Raw genomic sequence first — 8525 nt, forward strand, 5'->3', positions numbered from 1 at the left:
AGCAGGAATGTGAACAGTGGCAAAATTAACATGTATATGTAAAACCAGCCATTTTTACATACAAGGGGTGTGAAATTAAGTGAAGCTGTAATAAAAAACTAGACTTCCCAAGGTGATCTAGTACTCTGAAAGCACTATGATGTAGTTAGAAATTCAGAAGGACACATAGTAATTTTTTCTCTCCTATCATTTCTCCATTCTACAGTACATGGCAATTTGAATGTATGTCAGGTCTCTGCTGTATTTAAGCCACAGTAAAACATCAGAAAAGGTTATAAAAGAGTGTCTGCTGAAGTGTGACTCTCCCTCCTCCATTCTGGTGCACTGCAAAGCCTACAGAGATTTGTAGTTGCTGAGGCAAAAGACAAAGCAGAAACACTGCATTGTAAACCCATTTCTGAAATCTGACACTGAACAGGGATTTCCTTACATAGGAAAAAAACCCCCATGTTTAGAAATAATAGCTTTACCCACATCAAATAATTGTCTGTCTTTGTGCACACATGCACGTGTGCACACATGCACAGAAGTCTGCCTTCAGATTTAGCTATTTTGGAAACCATGCTTGCAGAGCTTATGGGATTTCAGATTGAGGCAACCAGGGATCACTGAAGAAGATAACCCATGATAACCCCTGAGCTGGTGAGCTGTAGGGAGCCAAAGCCTGGTTTGTTTCTGTGGACTGCAGACTTGTTACTTGCCGCAGTATGAGATTACTTGCTTTTGAAGGGGAAGCAAAGCTGCAGAGCAAGAACTAATTGAAGAAAGAGGCTGCTCGTTAGTTTCCCCCAGAGCCTTGCACTCAAAGCTTACACAGCTTAGTAGCAATATCTGCATCCCCCTCCTCTACAGAGGGTTGTGCAGAGATATAAACAGTAATTTCTGCTTAAGAAAGCCCTGGCTTTAGAGCTGTGTTTGTGCACTCATCCGGGCAGGTTCTCTCAGAGCTGCAACCATAAACTGGGATCACTGAGCATGAACCCCACGTGTTCATGCTGGTTAGAAAAGATCATGGAATGATGTGACACCAGGTTAGTTTTCATTCAGTCTAAATAGACTGGTTAAAACATGAATGAAAAAGAGTAAAACCTCAAGGAAAACTTCCAAAACCACTTAAGAAGATGGACTGATTCACGTAGAACGTGTGTCTGAAACTCCGTCCAAATGTCAGCAGACTCCACAAGCTACAGTAATGCCAGTCATCTAGCCTTCAGGGCAGGCACTGTGAGGAGGAGCCAAATCAAGGCTCAGCTGAAGCAACATCTTTTCATTATATATGGAAACTAACCATAATCTCTCCTCCCTACAGTTTTACCCACTTACGTTATTGTCCCCTCCTTTAATCCCATTTTCTTTCCTTATCTGCTTACTCTTCCTGAAGTAAAATGTTTTGCAGTCATGCTCTATGTTTGACAGTCTCTCTCCTGCTCTTTCTGACATCCTTAGCTATTTTTCAGATAGGTGATGAAGAGGGAGCACGGTGATACTAGGTTTTTCCAGATTTAATGAGAAATGGAAACAGCAAACAGACTTTGTCAGTGCCCCCATCAAGGAAACTGCCTGTTGTGCAAGCTGACCCTTTATGAGGTGCCAAAGCATCCCATCCAGAGCTACGTGCTCCAGCCAAATGTTTGCATCTTGGTTTCCAGGGAATCCAGCAACTGCACCCTGCAACTGCAAGAAACACTTTCCCTTTTCCTGCTTAGCTACTGGCATTAGTACATTTCCCTTTCCCTGCTTCTCCATGACATTAGTACATTGTACTCAGCATGCAGGGGATGACTTCAACTCCCTCCAGCCCTCCTTGCTTGCCTGATCTGCCTAGTGCTATAGGGTTTTCTTTAGTCACATTGCCTTTGTCCTACTGAGAATTTCTCATAATGCAGAAATCCTCTTTTCCTGAGTCCCTATGAGCAATGGTGATAAACAATTACAGCAATTAAATAGGAAATGTAGCTACATTCTTCCATGACATATGACTTACTAAAATATCCTTCCTAAAATACTCTAGTAAAGCTTTTTTTTTAATCTTTGTAGACTTCTTGCCTTGCATCTCTCCCTCTCTAAGCCCAGGCCTTCTTATTAAAGTGATTCACCTGCAGGCCAGGTGTTCAGTAACACTGCCTTCATTTACTTTAGGCCTAGATATTTTTTATTAGCTAAACACGACATTGTGATAAAAAATACCAATGTATAATGTAAGCACTTCTTGCTGTAAGAAACCAGCTTCTTCTCTGACCTCTTACTGCGCTTGTTTTGAGGAGAAAGGTCTTTATTTGCTGCTTTTCACTGCGAGGAATTGCTTTGCTTGTCCAATCCAGCATCATAAGCCTGCTTGTCTGAATACTCAGACACCCTTCAACTGTCTGAGTTAAGAAAGAAGAGAGTGAAGAAGGCTGGCAGGCATTGAGAGTGCAGGCTGCTGGTGTGCTTGCTAACTGAAGTGTGCACTTTGTCAAATTTCATGCTGAATAGCCAAGTCATTGCCAAGGGAGAAGATGAAACTATACAAGGGGCCTTAATAAGATGTGTTAGTGGTTGCAGAGAGATCAGGGAAACAAGAACTGGTTAGCTGGTAAATTATCCAAAGCAAAAGTGTTTGTGAGAGGGGAAGAAACAGCAGCTTAGCTGTCTTCGGTCACCTAGGGTAATTAATCAGCATAATCTAGCCCTGGCATCAGTAAGTTCTGAAAAAGGCTTTCAAGTGTTTATATTTTCAGGATAAATCTCTTTCAATGCCCAGTACTTAGCACTTCTTGGTCCGATAGCTTGTCATGGAGTAACAGCCTGCCATGCAGATATACCCATCACAACTGGGCCCTCTCTCCTCCACACCCTGAATCAACTAGCTCTCCAAGTCCATTGATTTTGGGATTTTCCCAGCTTGTTTCTGCAGTGACAGAGTGCTGTGTTTTCCATGGGGGGAAGCTGTCAGCTGTTGCATGCCATGTGAAGGAACACAGGGGATCAGAGAGAACTTAGCCTGCCTTAATGGTCGCAGGAAGCCAAGCCTAGTGCAGTGTCACCTGATGGAAGAAGGTTCCTCAGACAGACTATCTGCATTACCACATTTGAGTTACCTGTCCCTGTATTCACATCTGACCACTGCAGCCATGCCAAGAAAACAGAACCAGGCAGAAAAACAAAACCATCTAGCTTTTCTTCAGTTTCATTTCTTTATATGGCTGGACCTCTTGCTTCCCCCACTTCATAATTGAGATGATTGTGATGTCCTCAGGGACTCCTAAGGTCTAATTTGGCAGAAGTTGCTTTACTGCTTCTCTTGTCCCAACCGTGAGCTCCTTCCCCAGTGTGCACACTCACAAGGTATTTCTGCTTTTTTTTCTGGTCTGTGCAAAGGAGGGAGTAGGGTAGTATTCCACAAAAGGCTGACTCCCTGATCATCAAAACTTTACACCATCTGTTCATTTTAAGAAACAAAGGTATCAGCTTTTATTGCTTACAGATTACATGACTTCTTCATTAATTAGTACTCAACCCCCTATTTGCTTGTTGTATCTCTCACTTCTCATGCTAATTAGTCCTCAGGCACAGTTCTTCCCTCCAGCTGACCCTGGGGTCTGTTTGGAGTAGGTGATCGTTGAGCTGGTGGTCACGATCTCCTGCTTCTGGAACTACCTTTCCCCAGTCACTGCTTAGTCCTGACCTTACCCCTGGTGGTTCTCATCCAGACAGCCCATTCATCTTGGGATTGCCTTCCCTTTTCCTTAAAACAAACATCAGCCAATTGCTTAATCATAGTTGTCTAGCTAGGTCTACTGATTGAAATCAACAAAAAAAAAATTGTGAAGTTTGATTCAAATCTTGAGAGGCTCAAAATCATTTCCAGCCTTTCATAGGTGCTCTCCATCTTACTCAGCCACCTGTTTCCTCAAGTCATGCAACATTTATGCCTCCCTGCATGTTTCTTTGTACTTGATAAGGGGAAGAAAATGTTAAGATGGACTGACAGTGACATATAGAGACATTATAAATAAGCCTTTAAATCCTATTTCCAGAGAAAATCAGTCAAGAACTCCTTACATCTGATTGCAGGCTGTTAACCTTTTCTGCACTAGTAAATTTTAAAAGTTTCCTTGTCTGAGCTTTTTTTCATTTCCAAAACAGCTTCTGGCATATCCATCAAATGAAACAAAGCTTACATGGGACTTCTCTCTCACTTAGGCTGTTCTCAATGCCTCATTTCTCAAAATGTTGATGGCAAATGAGACTTGGGTCTTAGCAACTCTGGAATTGTCTGAGCTTTTGGAAGGTTTTCAAAGACCACCAGTGTTCCTGACAGTAGAATAAGAAAAAAAAAGTAGTACTATTTTAATGAATTTTGAAAGCTTTCAATGAGCACAAGAGTTACTGTAACCAAGAATCAAAAACTATCAAGAAGATGAGATTTCTATACAGCCCTTAGTAAGAAAGGTTTTCCATTCCTTGAATGCCTGTATTATTAGGACAGGCATCTGAGTATCCTCTTTTATTAAAGTAGGAGTCTTCCTTTCCCACTCCGTTTTAAACTGCAGCAGACTCTACTGTGAGTCTAATTATCAACACAGGCAGAACACCAAAACTACACAGTATAATAGGTACAACAGCAGGTCAAGATTTTTTTTTTTAGTTGTTTTTTTCCCTCTGTTTTGTTTTTGAGGATTTTTAAATTTTAATTTACTTGTAACAGTGATTATGCTCTATCCCAAAATCCCTACAAGGAAGAATGAACTATGACAAATAACATCTATTTTTTTTTCAGGCAAAATGGCACAGGGAAATAGATGAAGAGGCCACTCTTTAGGCACTGAAACCATCATTTTCCCATCGTCTTACATGCTGGCTTCCTTAAACCTGTCACGCTCCATCTTGTTGTTATTTGGGCTTCTTAGAGTATTCCAAAAAGATGAATTGCAATTACTAGGAAGCTGTGAATTTCCAACCACAGCATATTGGTGATCCCTTGTTCATGTGCCAGAACATAATGTGATCCAGCTTAGCTCCTCTCACTGCCTGCAGGTTTTTCATCCCTCTGCATTGGTAACTTTGTTGAGAAAACCGTCACTGCACTTTGGCCCCTTTTGGCTATGCTGCGCCCACCAAGATTATAATTTGTCCCACTGAGCCTCATTTCAATATTGCAAGAGACCAGCACTGCCCACAGTGTTTTGAAGAAAGCCTCAGTAGTTCTGAGTGACCCTGAGAGTCTCTTTCCTCTCTGCTGGCAATGGCCATTACATATATTAAGAATTTCTCCCAGCTGTGCCCCACCAGTACTCTGATCATTTTGTAACTGGCATGCTGTCACATATTTTGTTTCTCCTACGTGTGTATTTCCAGCTGATCCCAAACGGCTGCTGATTCTCAAAACCATAATCTTATCACTTGAGGTTACTGAAACTGATATTGTATCATTGGTCTCTTCTCTTTAAATAATCCAGTTCTAATTCTTGTGCCAAAAATCACTAGTAAAAATGTAAACAAGTTACCATCCACAGGACAGCAGGGATCAGTCCAGTCTCTGAATGGGCTATTGCTCTCAGGACCTACCACCTTCAACTTCTCTTAATCAGATAGTCCTCAGAATCCCAAGCTCAGTACCAATAAATATGTCTCCCTCATTTTGTTGTTTTAACATGACTTTACTGAACAGAGAAGTTCTTTCTTTCTGAAGCTCATCATTTCCCTTACTGGATGAGGAACTTAATTCTTTCCACCTGAGAATGGGTTTCACTGCCACTGTGCCTCCTTCCCTGAACATTTCTGTCCATTATGTTAGCCCTGGTTCTGGGTCCCCTTCCTGAGTACTGAGTACTTGAATACAACATGAAAAATTATTCTTTGGCTTTTTCTCAAACATACCTGTAGCAATCTTAGTAGACATTAACTGTTTAGAAGTCCATTATTAGCTTGAAATTCTGTCTGGAGAAAAATGTATCAAAGTCACCTCAGTTTTCTTTTAAGTATTTGAAGTGTGACTTAACAATGGAAGCAGTCCTAAAAAAGATATGACAAAAAGGAGAGAAACATTAACACCCTTGACAGCATAAGTATAGTAATCTGGAGCAGCAAAGAAAGATGGCAGGTTGTGAGTATGATGCTTCAGGATACACCAACTAGCCAAGTACAGCAGGGCCTTGCTGTCAGCTTCTTGCTGCCTGCAATGCTTGAAGAACATTCAAAGGTGAGAGAGGAGAGGATCTACCATGGGAGGAAGGGGCCCAGGGAGAGCAGAGAATTGTTGAACTCTGACATCCAAAAAGCAGAGACCCTAAAAGCAAGAAGAAATAAATAATCCCATCATCAAGCCATGACTCCTAGGAACCAGTCCCTTCCATCTGTATGGAGGGAATGTATAGCATTTCTTCAAAGACTAGGTGTCATATGAACTTCAAGAAAAAAAAGGCAGGCAAGAGAAAAAACATTAAATGACCAAACAGTGCCATCTGGGGACTACTCTCATAAGAATAGCATGAGCAAAAGGCAGTAAAAATAATGAAGTACCTGCTTTTTCATTCAGAATAAGAACTTTATTCTGTGGGAAGTTTTGATTATTTGCACTGGGTCAACCTTGGGGTTGGGCACTGAGTGGCACACAATGTTCTATTAACAGTCAGAGCTGCTCCAGGAAAGGAGCACCAACATATCTCTAAATCCAAGAGCTCTAGTGAAGCAGTAGCTTTGTTATATTTTCGTGATAAAAAGAATTTCTTAATTTGGAGCTTGTAGGAAACAAGAGACTCCATGGAAATCAAGGAAAGGACAATATGATATAGCATGCCTTCAGACAGAGCTTCTTGTTTTACTATTCTATGCAACAGAATTTTATTTCACAAAGCCTCCAGGGCACAGTGATCCCCCATTTAAAGCAAACATTTTCAAATGAGTGCCCGAGACTTTGCTTAAGGACTGCAGTGAAATCACAGAATCATAGCATCAGAATGGTTTGTATTGAAAGAGATGTGAAAGATGATCTAGCTCCATTGCCCCTGCCATGGGTTACAGCAAGCACTACCATGTAGCTGTTTGTACAAGCAGTGGGAATAAGATGCTTTCTGGGCTGGTGCAGATGATACAAATGGAAGCAGAGATCTCTTGTAAGGACAGCTGTGTCGTTTCAGAAGTGGCATGAGGCAAAAGGGGGTGTAAGAACAAAGCACCTGGTGGTGCCTTCAGGCATGCAGATTCAGTCTGAACTCCTGCAGGAATGCAAGCTTGATGGCTACCTGGAAAATGCAGACTTTTCAGCAGAATATAGAAAACTCAGAAATGGGCCAAATCTGCTGATTTGGGTGTTGTGCAAACAAAAACAAAGAGCAGCTGTTTATATCCCCAAGCTGCATGTACAAAAAGGGAAGTAGGAAAGTAGCAAAAGCAATAAATTTTTGTGTTACTTTCAGAGCCTTACATTTCATTGAAGGATTATGAGTATTATGTTAAGACCTTCAGGTTAAGCTGGATCAAAGAGGAAAGAGGAACCAGAGAATGTGGTCTTCAGTAAGAAGCTATGGAAGTAATGTAGACTTTTTTTTTTTATTATTTTTACCCTCAAACTGCCTACAAGCCAGACTAGTTCTTGTAAAACCAAAGAACAAAACTGGGCTGCATCAGAAGTCTGTGCAATGTTTGGCTACCCATCTGTGGTATTTTAACATTTTCAAGATTTCAAAATGTTCGGTACACAAGTATTCCCTTCTGTTATATTTATAGGATTTAAATCACATGCTATTTATTCTATTTGTTGTTTATAATGCATTCATTTCAATTCACCTGCTGCAACACACAGTTCATTTTTAATACATAATTCCTAATTTCAGTTTCTTTGCAAAGCCTGCCTTCTCTTGGGTTAACCTCTGGAACTGATTTCTTACCCAGAGACCAGCGCCTGGGAAATCTGCTAAAACAATAGCACATGCTCTGCATCCTCATGAAACTGCCTGACATTTAGGGTCACCACCATGTTGATGTGGTGCCTGCTGAGACTGGAGCGAGGAGAGTAGTCACCAACCTCTCTCCTTTTACCTATGCAAGGCAAGCAGAACCATCCAACCACTACTGTGGAGTGACTCCCACTTTTCCACCTTCCTACAAAGTCTGAAAAAACACAAGTGACGTTTTGACCATCTCTGTTGTGGTTGCACTCACCATGGTGCCTGAAGATACCATGAACCTTACTGGGGACAGTTTTTTGTCAGAACAGGCACTGGACAACCTGGTCTTGACAAAACTCATGATCAGATGAACAGAAACCAAGGCATAGTAAGTGAATTCCCTCCAGTTTGCAGCAGTTTTCTGGCAGGGTAGCAAGTTCCATGGCATACGTGTCATACCAGTAACTCCTCACAGCCTCAGCCAGAGGCCCCATAGGTCCTTGGGGAAGTTTCTCTCAGCATCCTCTCTAAGGCACAGCTCTGTGTTTGTTCATGGGGGCTCTTAAGCCCGTGCTTGAGCTCTCTTGTGCTCTCCACTGCTCCTTCTTCTCGCACCGAGCTCCCTGGACTGTTTGACACCTCTCGCCTCCAGCA

The sequence above is a fragment of the Lichenostomus cassidix genome, chromosome Z (assembly GCF_008360975.1).
Source record: "Lichenostomus cassidix isolate B80296 chromosome Z, HeHo_3.0, whole genome shotgun sequence".
NCBI classification, from domain to species: domain Eukaryota; kingdom Metazoa; phylum Chordata; class Aves; order Passeriformes; family Meliphagidae; genus Lichenostomus; species Lichenostomus cassidix.